Source organism: Taeniopygia guttata, chromosome 10, assembly GCF_048771995.1.
Source record: "Taeniopygia guttata chromosome 10, bTaeGut7.mat, whole genome shotgun sequence".
Taxonomy (NCBI): Eukaryota; Metazoa; Chordata; class Aves; order Passeriformes; family Estrildidae; genus Taeniopygia; species Taeniopygia guttata.
Genome location: NC_133035.1, coordinates 16,427,005 through 16,443,221, shown reverse-complemented (window position 1 = coordinate 16,443,221; position 16,217 = coordinate 16,427,005).

Below are 16,217 nucleotides of genomic sequence, written 5' to 3'. Positions count from 1 at the left end.
GCTGTTTCAGCCTGGGAGGTCAGGAAGGTGAGTGGTACAGCTGGGCAGCCAGCAGCCTCATGGATCTGGGTCACTCCAGGGCCCCAAAGGTGTGCCTGAAGTTACTGGTGTGATGGGAAGCACAAGGCCAGCTGTGCTCCAGTGCACGAGGATTTGGTTTATGGTCACCACCACTCTGGATGCACAACTTACCCTCTCTGTAAAATCTGTGCCACTCAGGCAGGAGGTGAAACAAAAACGCTGCTGAGATCTCACAGGATGGAGCACGCTGGGCTCCACATCCATAATGGCACCTTTGGAACTTCCTTGTGTCTTTACAGCTACAACCAGGATTGTCCCCTTAATGCTTCTTTCAATTACTGCAGAAAGGACAACAAATAGACTACACTTTTCTTATTTTAGGGGTTCTTATTTGTAGCAGAGTTCTGACTGTATAAGCCACCATATGTGCCTATGTCTAAGCATAAGGATACGTCCTCTCAACCCTTGCACATGACCATGCAAGGGTTTTTTAGTTGGTTTTGGGTTTCTTTGCATAGATCATTTTACTCTTCAGACTGGAATTTCTTGAGCCACATAGAGCAAATCAGTTCTCTCTCTTATGCTTGTAAGGAAGGAATCTAATATTTTGGTGTATACAAACTTCCCTGGAGAGTCTGGATTACTCCAGAGGAGAGCTAGGAAAGCCAACGTTACAAAGTTGGAATGGTCACAGTTTGATCCTGGTGGAAGTCTCAAGTCCCAGTGAAGATGGAAGCAGCACTGAATTGTCACTCTGGATCTCCCTTTTTTATTTTCAGGCTTTATTTTTATTATCAAAAGCCCTTGGTTTCTCTGCAAGACAATATTCAGTACTACACTGAATTCATTTTTCTCTGACATTTTGTACCTTAGTAATTTCTCCTCTGCAGTTCAGGTATATTTAATGTTCAGGTAAAATGGTTATTTTCTCTTGATACTAACACTGAATATTTCCTTCTATAATAAGACATTCCAAGTAACTGTCTTAATTCCCCAAAATGTGTGGAAACTTGTATGTATAAATATAAATTTATATATATATATATATCCATATATATACTCACTGAAATGTAAATGTCAGACATATCCTTAATTCAACTTTGTTTAAGCAAATTTATAATCAGAATCACAAATGAATAAAATTAAAATAAAAATAACATTTCTCCCATATCTATTTTAGTGGTGTGGTTGTAGAGAATGAAACACTAGTTTTGGACTGCAGCAATGAACTGTGAATTCATTAAAACCTCAACAGTGTAATCTTTTATTATCTTACACAAAATACCTCCAGAACTGATCTTCTGTACACTTAAAATACGCCGTTTAACTGAAGTCCAGTTTTTAAAACTACTTTAATATTTTCCCAGATCAGCACAGTTCAGCTATGCAAAACATCAAGTTACACCACCATATTTATTTTGACTGAGACCCTTCAAATGTTTTTATAACAAAATCTAGCATCCTATTGCCTGGTGTAGCAAACCCATAAAAATTAAGTAAACCTGTAGAAAAAAATGAAGAGTTTAGTCCAAAACTTTTCCTCCATGTAATTATTGTAATTTTTTTACAATTTTTGTAGACCAAAAGAAATTTTGAATTTTCCTGACAAAATTCCAGTGTCTCTTATCAAACCTTTCAGTTCCATCCAAACCAAACAATATTGCCAGAAGACACTATTTACTAGGAACCATGGGCTACCATTTGGAAAATCTGACTTGAACAAGATGTCCTTTCAGATAGCACCATGCTCTGTCTCTGGTTCCATCAGGTCCTTGCATATTTTAAATTATATTCAGAAATATACTTATGCCTTTTTTTTTTTTTTGAGATCTGATTTTCTTATCTGAACTCTTTTAACAAAGGTATTATGCTAAGTATAAAAGCTGTCCAATTTTTTCCAACCTTTTGCTTCTCTCTAAACCACAGTCATTTTGTTAGACATTGAAAATGTCTTGATTTAGTTGTCTTGCTATTTTGGGCCTGTCCTGCCCCCTGCAGTGGTAATAAGGATGGGGCTTCCTGCTGGGTCCTGAAGAATACCATTTCACGGCCGCCACATAGCTGGCGGCTTTTATTTATGGAGCCAAGAAAATGAATGGGTATTAGTGTCCAAACATTTCAACATGCTCCTGTGGCCATGCACAAAAGGGACTGATTTGCAGCAAATTTCCACTTATTTTCCAAAAGTATTTACCTTGCAGAAGCTTGGCTGATCGCTATAATGGCATAGCAGAGGGGAAAAATGACCATTTCAGAACCCAATTTTTATATATGTTTCTGAACCTTGAAAGTGCTATACTTCTTCTGAATAAAGATAATACTCTTGGCTACGAGGCTTTTATGGATATGTGGCTAATGCCAGCCCCTTTTTCATGTGTGTCTTTACAGCAGATGAAATAGGCATTACCTAAAAGCAAGGAGCTTACCCTGCAATGGGAGCTGCATGGGTGAAAGCTCTTGTGAAAGAAAAAACTTCTTTTGAATCCTTCAGTTGGCAGCATGGCACCTCCAGGAGAGGTTTCCAACACCTGTACTTTTACCTGCCTACCAGGGACAGCACAGGATCCATCTGATACTTTTCCTAAACTACTCCAGGGAATTTTGGCAAGGACTTTCAAGTGGTGCTTCACTAGGTAACTGCACGATCCCTGCACCATGATGCTATCCTGAAAAAATGCAGACCTTGACCAGGATACTACACCAGCAAAAACTGGTGAGAGTCACACATACCCTTTAAATCCCTGAAATGTGATAACCACATGAGGCTGTTAAGATCCACTTGCTGAATGTTCTGTCCAGACTCTGCAAAGTTCAGGAATGCAAATCAAAATCTTGTGCTCATGTCTTCTTAAGCAGGTCCAGACCAGCTTTGTGGCAGCAAACTTTTAGGGCAGTCAGCATGTGGGTGTTAGATGACAGAAAGGCTTAGTTAGATAAAATGGAAACTATTCTTAGTTCTGCAGGTGTTTGCAGGTACCCAATTTCAGGTGCAATTCCATGTATACACACTCACAGGTGGAGATTGTATGCTTGAAGGTCCCCACAATAATATTTGTAGGAAAACCACAAAAAAAAAACCCAAAAAAAAAACACAAAAAAAAAAACCCAAAAAAAACCCCCATGGATTGCTTGTACCATAACATCATCTCTTGGAAGTTCTCAGCAGGTAAGTTGTGAAGTCTGGATAATAGAATCACACCACTACAGTAGCTGCTATACAAGTTTATGCAGGTCACCAGATATTGCAGACTGCAACCCCTCAGTGTAAGTTTCAAAAGAAACAATACAGGAAAGAAAGATTTGGCAATGACAAAATCTTTGTGGTATTTTTTCCCATTGTATATTTTTTACTGAGATATTATTTGAAATATAAACCGTATTACTGCTGTGTGTGGTTGCCTCACCTTCATCAAAATGCAAAACTATCATAAATTATTTTCTAATTGATTAGTTGTATTTTATATAGTATTTTATCTGTATTTTTTGCCTTTTATCCTGGAAAGTCATCTGGCAATTTATAAATTAAATCTATTTATATTTATATTATTTAAAGATTAAATTAATTATATTAACACCCTTGATTTAGCTCCTGGTCTTCAGTGTACCTCTTTTTCTCCTAAAATCAGTTAACATAAATGACAAAATTTAGACAGGAGTTCTATTTCACCACAGTGTTCAAATACCTAGCAGACTAAATAAACCTATAATGAAAAAAAATCCAAAATTCTGTATTGCAGCAACCCATATGGAGATGCTTTACAATTGCAGCACTTGCTCCCTACTCCTTTGCTTCCTATTCAGATTCATTCTAGTCATAGTTTCTCCTTTCCTAAATCTATTCTCATTCAGGCAATCCCAAAGAAACAGCACACAACATGGGTAAATCCTCTGCAAGGAACAACTCTACCTCCTCCTGTTATCCCACCTGCAACTGCTGGTATCAGTTTCACTGTATATATGAAAAAGAGATGGAGGAATGGAGTGGTGGAATAGAGAGCAGGTAAAGAATCTCATCTGTTTCAGCATCTTTCAAACTATTCATGAGGCACAACAAGAGAAAGAGCAATGGATAGGTGAGAGATGCTCTTTCCTTTTTTTGCTCCCTGGAGTTTTATGAGATTTTGCTCCTCTTCACGTTGCACAGCAGAATGCACCATGCACCAGGAAAGCATAGGAAGGAATAAATAAAAGGTGCAGCTGGAGGAATAGCTACGAGTGTCTAGGAAAGGAAAAATCCTTTCTTACCACCTCAGCTTCTCCCTCTGGAGAATGGCCATCATAAGGTTCACATCAGGGTGTTGTCAGGGTTTGCTGCGAATTCCGGAGGCATTGGGTAATTTTTAAATTTCCACTAGGTTTCTGATGAAGTCTGAAGTCTGTATGATACTTACTGAAAAACTCAGAATACCCTCACAGCTACTATAACAATTTAATTTTCAGAAGAAATCAAGGCCAATCAAATACCAGATATAAGTGACCTGCTTTATAACAAACTATAATTTTAAACATTTTAAAAATAAGAATATGCCATTAGTCTCCCTAGCTTGCAACAGTGCAATTAAGACCACGAACTGGTGAATTATTATATTTTATCCTGGTTAAGAATAAGCTGTCCTGAAAATTCTCATAGCCAGTAGTGTGTATCAAAACTTATTCTTCCTACTAAGCCTCAATTTCATTCTGTTGTAAAAAAAGCAGGAAAACTTTAAAAAAAATAACACTTTGTAGTATCTTTTTTTCTTAGTATATCTTGGTTTATCAACGATTGAGAAAGTCTATCAAATCCTGCTCAAGGTCCTTTCTTCAATCATTAAAAGTGGCTCATCCTCAACCCCCCAGTTATTATATAGGTTTCATCTTGTCAGGATAGAAAAAAAAAAAAAAGGGGGGGGGGGATAGAGAGAAAGAAACAAATTTTGCTTTTTTTTCTTTTCCTGAGGATAAGAATTACCTTTATCAAACAATGGCTTTGCATGTTACAGCATTAATTTTGCAATAAATTATAGTGCAGGTAGGTGGAATTGCTCACATTTTTTGACCAAAGTGTCTGACCCAGCCAGACCTCTGATTGATGGATAGTTTTTCATTTTCTTCTACTAGTCCTATCAGACAGAATAGAAAAACTGGGTGAAAAAGATCCTGTTTCATGTAATAGTATTTTGTTATATATCATTAGCACTTAATTCTGTCACCAGTGCCATGTCTGTGTTAACCAGGCCTTTCAACTTAATCCCTTCACACCTCAGTGTGACATGCAAGGATGTTGGGAGGTTATGCAGGGAGAAAATTAGAAGGGCCAAAACCCAATATGAACTTAATCTGCCTACTGCTGTAAAAGACAATAAAGAAGTGTTTCTGTAAATACGCTGGCAACAAAAGGAGAGCTAAAGAGAATCCCCATCCTTCCGTGGATGCAGGGGAAAAACAAAGTGACAAAGGATGAGGAAAAGACTGAGGTACTTCTTTACCTTGTTCTTTACTAGTAAGGCCAGTTGTTCTCTAGGTAAACAACCTCTTGAGCTGGAGCACAGGGAGCAAAGTGAAGCCTCATAACCCAAGAAGGAACGATCAGTGACCTGCTACACCTTTTAGACACACAGGTCTGGATGGGATCCACCCAAGGCCACTGAGGGAGCTGCTGGAAGCGCTCACTGAGCCACCCTTTGTCATTTCCCTGCAGCCTGGCCCCTGGGGAGGTCCCAGCTGACATGAAGATGTAGTGGACTTGGCAGTGTTGCATCAACAGCTGGATTCGATAATCTTAAAGGTCTTTTCCAATCCAAGCAGTTCTGTGATTCATCTGGGACAACTGATGCACTAAAACTCTTGGTGCCAATCAGTGCAATAGTTCAGAGACCTCTGCTACATTGTGACTTGGCCCAGGCGCTACATGGGCATGTCTCTCACAAAATCAAAAAAGGGGATTAGAGCATGATTAGAGCTACCTGGGGTTCCTTAAATATCAGTCCCAGTGTATTCTCAACTGACTGAGCAGGAGCCCATGGAAATTTGGCTGCTCACCTGAGTAACAACTACATATCAAAGTTCACGTGGCTGTTACTCCAGCACTGTTATCCAAGGTACTTGCTTTATTTAGTTCAGACACATCCACCTTGTATTGTATTACACCTCTTCATGGCTGCAGAGAAGTTCATGTTTGTTCAGGACTTCTTTTCACCGTGGTTTTCACGTCTTGGTGAACTTTATGTCTGTACATTGATGGTTTCTTCTGTTCAGGCCACAACCCAGTCTTAAGTCCGAGCTTGTCTTAAAAGCACAACTATTACAGAAAAAGCATACAGAGATTGTTTTACAAACTGGGCAATCATGAGAATGAAACTCACTTTTATGCAAGTAGGTCTCATGGTAAGGGTTTAACAGTGACTTAGATGAAAACTTGGTTCTTTTGTAGGTGTTTTTAATAGAGTTGAATTTAAGTCAATATAGATGAAGGGTAAATTATTCAATGAGTTTACTTTGTTTTGCAGCTGCAGTTTTATTATTACCAATCTTGAAAGAGGAGAATGAGGCAGTAACTAATAAAATAAAAAGAGCACACAGCTCTGGCAGCAGGAATTTCAGTGGGTGGCAAAGCTGATCAAAAGATAGTGAATAGATCTGTGAAAATTTAAATGTTCTATGTCAAAGGACTCAAAAGTTAACAATTTTTCATCTTTGTCCACATTTCCATTACTTAATCAGAACCAAAAAGCACCTGTAAGAAATACTTACATTCTGAAGAAAATTTCTATTTCTTGTACTGTAGTTTTACATATGCATAGTACATAACAATTTTTTCACACACTTAAACTACCAGATCATGCTTGCAGGATGGTAATACTTGTTCAGATTATCTTCAGTGCATGGCATACCCTCTCACATTAATCTGTCAAATCATCCCAGAGACACTTTTGATTGTAATCTCTCTTCCAAAATTGATCCCTCAAGAAGCAAACAGCATTGTTTTCTTTAGTAGAAGTTTAGTTACTCTCAAAACCAGTCAGATTTAATGGACGAAGGCAATGATCAATCTAAATTACCTAATTACAGGATAAAATTGGGGCCCTAATATATGAGATTTTATTTTAATATTTCATGCTACAACAGCATTTAACCACATTTTGCACGTTTTTGCTTTCCAAATGGGGACTATTGTTACGGTGTCTCTGTCCCTTTCTGACACACTGCAATATGTATTATTTGGATGATAAGTTGTTTGCGACACAAACTGGATATTCCTTAACTAAGCAGTCATGTATTTAGTAAAAACACAAGATAGGAAGCAGACAAAAACTGGTGTCATAAAGAAATATTTTATTCACCCTTCCCTCTATGGAAGTATCTACTTAATTTTGAAGATCCTTCTTTCTGACTTTTATCCTAAGTATAACTTCTTGTTGGGTTGGTTTTTTTCTTTGTTCCTGGGTTGGTTTTGTAGTTAATAGTTCTTTTAACACCTGGCATCTGCCATGAATCTTTAGTTTGAAGCAAAGATACATTGCAAGTGCCTTACCTCAGCCACACTGAATGTATATCCAGAGACATTCCATTGGTTCCATTGGCATCCGTCCATATGTGCATGACTGTAAATGACGTGAAAAAGAAAATCTGGCCTCTGATATGAAAAAGGCTATTTATGCACTTTCACAAAGGACAAAAGTCTTATAACTTTGGGTCTACACAGAAATGAGACACAAATATGTTAGTGAAAAGCCCCAAGTTTTCTAAATGTAGATGAGCACAGATTAAGAAAGCAGTAATTAATTTCCTTTGACCTCAAGCTGAAATTCCTTTCTAAAGCTGTCATAAAGAGAAAGAGGCCAGAGAGAAGAAGTGAAACTGTGTAACAATGCAATTAAACCCTTGTAATGAGGTCAGCCATTGGACTTGTTGCAACTGATATCATTATAGCAATGAGGAGGCATTATACGATGGCCTGATTTTTACAGGATTCTTTTTTTTTCTTTAACTCTTTAACAGTCAGATATGTATTCTACAGCATTATTAAATAATTGTTGTTAATGACCAGAAGAACAGGCACAAGTTCTATTGTCTTGCTGTTTCTTGAGTTCTTGTTATGGATGCATGGAAAAACTCCATGACAGTGGAACATGGGACAGTTTGATAGAGACAACCTTCCACTCAGACTCTGTGTTGTATTTGATATTGGAGCTTCTTCCCAAAAAGAAATTCTGCTCCCTTCCACAATGAGAGAAACTCCCAGCAATCTGCTGACAGCTGGTGAAGGGGAATATTTGACTCATGTGGGAGTTGTGGTGCTCAAGAAAACATGAGCAGACCTGCAGGACTAACCTGAGTCTGAAAGAATCTCAAGTAGTCTCGATCTCACTTGAAACTTGTTGATTCATTGCGGGTTCTGGGAAAAGAATCTGCTCCATTGGAAGAGTATTCATTGGTTTCATGTGTTCTGCAAACATATGTTTCAATTGGTTAGGCATTAAAAAGAAATAAAAACTCAGGAAACTCAGATTTGGGTGAAGATTAAAGGAGATTTAGATAGGGTACATTTTACATAAAGTTTCATTAAATAAACAATCATTTTTCAAGTGGAAATCTAAGTTGAAGGTATTTTTCCTTTTTTGAGGGACTGTCTTAAGTACTGGGTATGCAAATGACAACCACTTCTGTTATTACCTCTGTGACTCACCTGGATCCACTGCAACTGAATTGAACTGTGTTACCTTTTTCCTAATACTATTCATAGATCAATTATTCATAGATCAGTAAATAAGAATAACATTAGTGATAATATTAATAATAATAAATAGGAAGCTATGGTTGTTCCTTCAGCCTGTGCCTATGAGTGAATCCTTACTAGGATTTGTAAGACAGAGGTAATTCAGTTTAAAAAATCATTTGGAATTATGAATACAAAGTGGCCATGGGTCTGAGAAGATAGAAATACCTGCAGGATAAAGAGAGAAGAAATTAATGAGGAAAAATGTTCATGCCACAGTTAGTCCTTAAAAACAACTGGAGTAAACCTGAAAAGAAAAATAAACTGGGGGACTTATAATGCCACAGAGAGGAGATGATTTCTTGATGAAGAGTCAATTTATTTACTTCAATGGTCCAAGAAAATTTCAGACTTGAGCTGGCTTTCTTGAGGCTTCAGCTCCTCTGGTCCTCTGTCAATACCCATATGAAGGCATAAAAAGGAAATTCAAACTGGTATGCAATATGTCTTCCTCTTCCCCCTCCATTCCTCAAATTGTGCAGCTTAAATCAACTCGGATAAAGAAGTTTCAAGCACCTTTACCTTTCCTGAGTAAGTTCACTATCCCCTGTGTGCATATTATACTTTTAAAAGAACTATTAGAAGACGGCTTACTAGGTGGAAATAAAGAATAGGCACCGTTTTCTTGCACTCAGAGGAAGGAGTCACCAGTTCAGCTCCCTTTCCTTTCACTGGTGCACTGAGTGATTATGTGCCTCAGTTTCCCCTCAATGAGTATGATGCTACTGACCTCTGCAGAGAGCTGTAAGCTTTCTCTGAACCTCTGTATCAAGTGTGAAGCCACAGCATTATTAAAGATATTTTATACAGGGGCAGCTGAGTGACGTCTTATAAATTGTCATTTCTCTCCAAATGGATCACAATATAATATTTCCCCCAGAAATACATTTATTATTTAACACTTTTCTGTGAAAGGTTTCTTTTACATTGCAAATGCTCCGAGTTCTTTCATAGGTCTTAGACTATTGACCCTTTACCTTAAAACATGCTATTAATGCTTAACGCTGTTATTAGTATTCAGGGAAGTAATGATTGGTACTAAAATGGAAATGTGCAGTAAAAACACCTTCTATTTTGTAAAATAATTATGTAGCCTAATAATTATTTCATAGGATTCTTTTTGATTGATAGGGAAAGGGCACCAAGAAGTTTGGAATCATGATTCCTTAAGGTCTACATTGAAATTGCAGCCACCAACACCATTGTTTCCGACAGTTACATTCTCCAAGAGCGGCAACAGGATGATCCCTGGTTCTGTTTGGATGAGGGTTACATCAGATAAGGGATACTTAATTAGCGCTTTTTTTTGTTTGAATGGCAAGGAATTATAATTCTATAAAGGGCAGCTCCACGTTCTTGCAATTTCCAAGTCAGTGGTACCCTGGAGGTCAAATATAGTTCAAGTCTGCAGTGAAGGGAGACTACCTCCTTCCACTCTGCTGTCATCCCACCTGACCCTAACCTGGTAAAAGCATCCCTAGTGATGCCAAAGAGGCCTTTCCTTTCTCTGTCTACCAGCTACACTGGTTTTTCACATTTAAGGCTGCCAGATAAATGTCAAACCGCAATGTTCTTGTGATGTTTAATGGGAACCAGGCTGAGAGTGCTTGAACTTGTTTCACTTTAGAGAAGTTTTTGTCACTTTGACTTGGGTGGAAAAACAAGTTTTAGATCAATAATGTCCATAAATGAAGTGCTGGGTTTTCTTAGCTGATTTGCTGCTTGCTAAAATAAAAAAAATGAAAATATACCTGGGTGCTTGTGCATGTATGTAGTACAGAAATAGCTGCAAGATTACAGTTCCACGTTTTACAGAGTTGGTTAGTTCTAGCTCTATTCTTTTTTTGAGTGCATAATATTAGCAACTTTTATAGTTGCTTTTCTCACAGATTTTCAGATTCAGACAGCTATAGCTGGGTGTCTGTTTGCACGTATAACTATTTTAAACTATTTTGCTGGGCCTGTTTTGTTGCCAATTTTTCCTTCAAATTTTGTATCAAAATTTCAAATAAAAAATTTAAGCCAGGCTTACTACTCGTGATACTACAGCAATGGATTGGAAACAAAATGAAAATTACTGTTGTAAATAAGGATTATACATGTACACAGATAAATTAATCATTTGTGAATAATCTTAAACAAATGTTAACATGAATTTGGAAGTACTGAGAATTCTTTCCCATCGTAACGCTGATCCAGACAAGGACTTCTGAGCTTTTTCTGCTCTACATTTACCAGCAGTGATTCCTAACAGAGGAGCCAACATCCAGCAACCATAAGATTCCTGCCCATCACTCAGCTAACCTGGGAGTCATTCAGATATTAAAGTGATAACTGCCACAATAAAACTTCAAGGCCTTTTTAAGAGTTGTTAGAGGAAGAAAGGAGACTCTCCTGCCAATTCCACTGCAGCTTCTCAGCCATGAATGCTCTGGGTGGAGCACAACTGCTCTCCTGGATCCCTATTTCAGTTCTTACACGACTACCGAAAGACATCAGCAGTGCCAATAAAAGCAGTAAAACACCAGCAGGATCAGCAGTAGGAGCAACAGCTGGCCAGATACAAGAAAGAAAATAAAATGTACCATCTGAGGGTAATCAAGGGATTAGTTATGATTCATGAGTCACAACTTCTTTCTGGACAGACTCCTGCTTTGATCTAGCTACATATGGTCCTTTGCTCTGGCTCTGTGTCGAAACAACAAAAGGAGAAACAGAGGAAGTGTTAAATGGAAGCAGTAAGTGTGAGATATTCAGAGATATTTATACATTCACTACTTTGGGACAATTAGTTGGATTCATTGTTATGTGGTTTACTACATAATTAAAATTCAGTTAAGTTTTTACTTCTGTGGAAGAGATTACAATATTAATAAAGAACGTCAGTCACCCACTGATGACATTACCAGTGCTGTTAGGAAGTGTGAAGATCAGATCCCTGATTCCCATCTAGGGATAAAGGAAATTTCAAATGTTGTATGAATATTTTGTCACATTTCTCTTAAAAATATTGCAGAAAGTAATGAAGTATTGAAAGTATCACCTTATTTCAAATTTAAATTCTTCTGTTTTATATTTTATTAGCTCTAATCATCTTGGGGTTTAAGCTACAGGAAAGCACTTCTGTCAGCAGTTAGAATTGTCTTACAGACCAGGAATGAATAAGCTTCTAGGCTTCTGTCAGAAAAGTTAAGTAAACTCTCCCAGTTTCTCAAAAGTTCTCAACGGGGAAAATATTTTCAAGAACTCAAATAATTTATAGACATTCTACTCAGAATCCTCTTGAATGTTTCTGTTGTGTTTTGATATTTAAGTGACCTTACTCTTTTTCAATGTCCCCCTTCTTGTACATCTAAGAATATCATTTAGACACAGATTTTTTTAAACTGACTTTAAATCTGATTTGTAGGGACTACACCAATTTTTGTAAGGAAACAATTCAGCATCAAATCACTCACAAAAATTTAATTCTTTCAGAGCAATTGGTTTTACCTCTTAAGAGTTGATATAAATTCTAAAATATTTAATAACATAATTAGTCAGTTCTGATAGTGTTTTGTTTTTGGTTGAATATGAAACTAGTTCCAAAATTACAGTCTTTTTTCAGGTCTATAACACACATTACAACTCCTCCTCCAGATTACACAAAAATGCAAACATATATTCCAATAATAACAGGATAGACATGGTTTCATATATGCCAAAAATATGGAGATCCTATATATAGAGGGCCTATATTTAGCCTCTACTTCCATCACCCTGTGAATGTAGTGCCAGAGGGAATAATTAAGGGGCAAGACTGGTTGACCTAGACAGGGGCTGACCCGCCCAACAGGCTTTCAGACTGAATTCTCTGGTCTGCTAAAGAAGAAAGCCTCACAAAGTGTCTTTAAAGCAGCCATGGAAGACAAGAAGACGGCTCCCTAGTGACTCTGTGATGATGTAAGTCTGTCAGAGATGGCTCAGCTATTTGCCATCACAAGGCGTTTCCTGCCCCCAGCATAAGAGGACAGTCAAAAAGTCATATATGGAAGGGAGAGTGGGAACTGATTGTGGTGAACCTCACTACCTTAGATCCTTTGTCAGCAGGAGCAGGCTTCCCTCTTTGTAACCAGGACCATGTGAACCTGAATCTCCAGACCCCTGTGGTTTCCCACTTTGTTCTGTGGCTTTGACATACCAGGAAAATGTGGCTTGATGGTCATCTTATCCAAACAAGAAATTCATCTCAAGCAACAACCTGTCTGAGTTCTATGAAATCTGAGTTAGGCATTACCAACCTGTTTTCAAAATGACCACCTGCTACAACCCACTCCAAATGAGAGGACTTCCACCAGCAAAACCAGCTTGGTGTCTCCAACTCATCTGTTCCCTATGCTGAAGCTGTGCCAAAAATACTTCACAGGGGTGGCACTGGGGTTTGACCATAAGGATTGTGTGGAGGCTCATTATTTCACACTATCACTACCACTACAAGTCATCAAATTTCAGTTTACTGATTGAAACAGTCTGAAGGGAATCTGCAAATCTACTCAGAGATGAAAGTCCTTGTGTCAATTCATTGGTCAACTTTGTTTTATCATTAGGAAATGTAAAGCAGTAAGTTTGCAGGAAAGATATTCCTTACTAGATCCAGCTGGAGCCTTTCAAGATCAGAAATTAAAAAACACATAAACTCACTCCTTCCAATTAGATACAAATGTCTTTTTCTCCTCTCTTCCTCCGCAGCCACAGGACTTGCACTGGATGTGACTAAAATATTAATAGGCATATTTTAGCCTATTACCTGACAACACTTCTGATCACAGAACTAAGAGATTCAGTTTATCAATTTCTGTTATGTGTTAAGCCCAGTTATGGCCCCCAAAAAGGATTCTACAACACCCCTTGCCCAGAACATGCCATACCCTTTACAGGGTAACTTTTCCTGAACTCCCTAGCAATTCCTAGCTCAGCGAAGAATGTAGGACAAGAAGCAGAATTTAGTCTGATCTGAAAAAAAAACCCAAAAGCCAGAATTTCCACAAGCCCAGTTGCCTTGGAATGAAAATTTAGGTTTCCAAGCTTCCCACATCAGACAGTCTCAAAATGGCATTCAAGAAAATGCATTCGAGTTTAGGCATTGATGGTACAAAAACATTTTCCCATTCTCACCATATTTTTATGATTTCTCTTACTGCATCCTAAGTGTTTGGAGGTTTTCTCCCAGTTCAAAGGTACATGGCTTATACAGTCCAACTTTCTCTAGAGAAGGCTATCATATTTCAAAGGCACAGTTTTTAAGGCTGCTTAAAAGCCTGCTAAGGAAACTACCTGTTAAATTCTGTCTTATGACTAAAGCTGAATTCCAAACATATACTCACTCATGATCCCTGTAGAGCCAATGGCACTTCTGGTCCCTGATCATCAAGTTCCAGTCCTTTGACATTGCAATTATTTCTTCCAGTAGGTTTTTTTAAAGACCATTTTCAAACAGAGGATGAGGTTCAAAAGGAAATGTTAATGCTTTTCTTTCTTGACTGTCTGATCAGACTGGCTGGGAAGAAGGAACTGGTGTACAGTTTTGTTCCTGTTAATTTTGTTAGTAGTCTTGTTCTGCAACTTGTCTGGATGCTTTGAGACTAGTGCTGGTCTTTTCTCCTTTTTTCCCACTGACATGCTTGTGCCAGGGATATCATTATGACATTCTGTAGTAACAAGCATTCTTCTGTTCAAATTTATATCAATTAGTTTAGGACAGTAATTCAATCGGACGGCCCACTGGATTTTGAAAGACTTGCAACCATGTCAAAGTGGCGACCTTTTTCCTCCACTCTCAGCCAAAAGCCATTTTTTAACAAGGAGCTCTTGAAAAGAAATGCCACTTTGATAATTAGTTATTGATCACGGACAATGCGGTGACGAATACCATCGGATTAGCCAGACGCCAGTGGGTCGCGACACGAGGGTTTCGTTATCGCAATAATCTATGGAGAGAAATATAGAATAAAGGTCATTAAGGCTTCTGTTTTGGGGACATAACCCAGATAGCTTAACTTCCATATTAAAATTAAAAATGCCTGTTCTGGATGCACTTACTTTTGTCGTGAACACATTGAAGAAGCTTCTAGCTAGGCCAAATTTGTGAAGTTACACTCTTCAAGCAACTACATTTAAAATTATTTTGATAAATTAACCCTGCTGTGGCCAGCAGTGTTACCTCACTAAAACACCATTATCTTTCCTACCCTAAAATGTCCATTAGAAACTATTTTGGATCTGTGCATAAAAACACCGTAACAATTATAGACTTAAAATATAATGGACTTTTCTTTCACCTAATTTAGAAAGCATTTCAGGGCCTGCCTGAAATCGCTTCATGTAAGTTATTTAATAGAGAAAAAATGGCAAAGAACAATTTTATTGCACTTACAGAGCAGAAATGAGGAAAGAATCCATTAGTTTTAGGGGTCCTTTCCAGAATATTAATGAAACATAGCTTTGCTGAAATGTGCAAGAATATACAACTACCTGTGCTATAATTTTGGCTGACTTGAGAGACTATTAGATTAGTACTGAAGTAATACAACTGTTTTTGAGGTATGTAGGATAATGTTAAGAGTCCCGTTGTAATTGAACTCTTATAATACCATAGGTAATACCCATACATGATTGGACTATCTAGTACTTCATATTAATAAATATATTAATTATAGGTCATCATTTCAAATTCAATACAGGTCTTTACTTCTCCATAGACTTGTCTAAAATAGATATAATTTCAGTGTGACAATGAGATAAAGAAAAGGCATTACACTGACAGGAAAAAAGTCCAGAATGATTGGCTTAAATAATGGCACATAGGATATCTGAAATCTGCATGTCTAAAAGTCAGACTCAGATTACTTTGTTTCTCATCATAAAGAATTATTTTCTTATAAAATGATAATTATTGGCATTTTAAACAGTGTGACTAATCTAATGCTAGTCAACACTGCCCTAATTTAAGTGATATTATATCCACTTACCATTGCATCATTCCTGTTTCAGCACACAGCACTATAAAATCAACACCACGACAAGAATCTCTCAAACCTGGAAGTTTTTTCACATAGATTTGGATTCATATTGATGGGGAAGCAAAACATACCCATTTCTTGGGTAAAAAGCATCCATTCTTTCCAGGGAAAAAAAAAAACTTCATTTAAGGTTTTTTTTAGACTGATGAACCTATAATGAACACATTATTAATTTCTTCTCATATCCAATATTATTTTGTAAAGTTCATTATTATTTCAATGTCATTTTATTGTTGTTATTAAATTGCTATTATTTTAATTTAGCACAAATTAGCTTTTCAAAGAGCTTCCAGAAATTAATTTTTATACTGCAGTGTGTATGAAAACATTCTAACACTGTGTGCAAGGTAACAATTAGAACAGTTACTCATTAGCTTCAT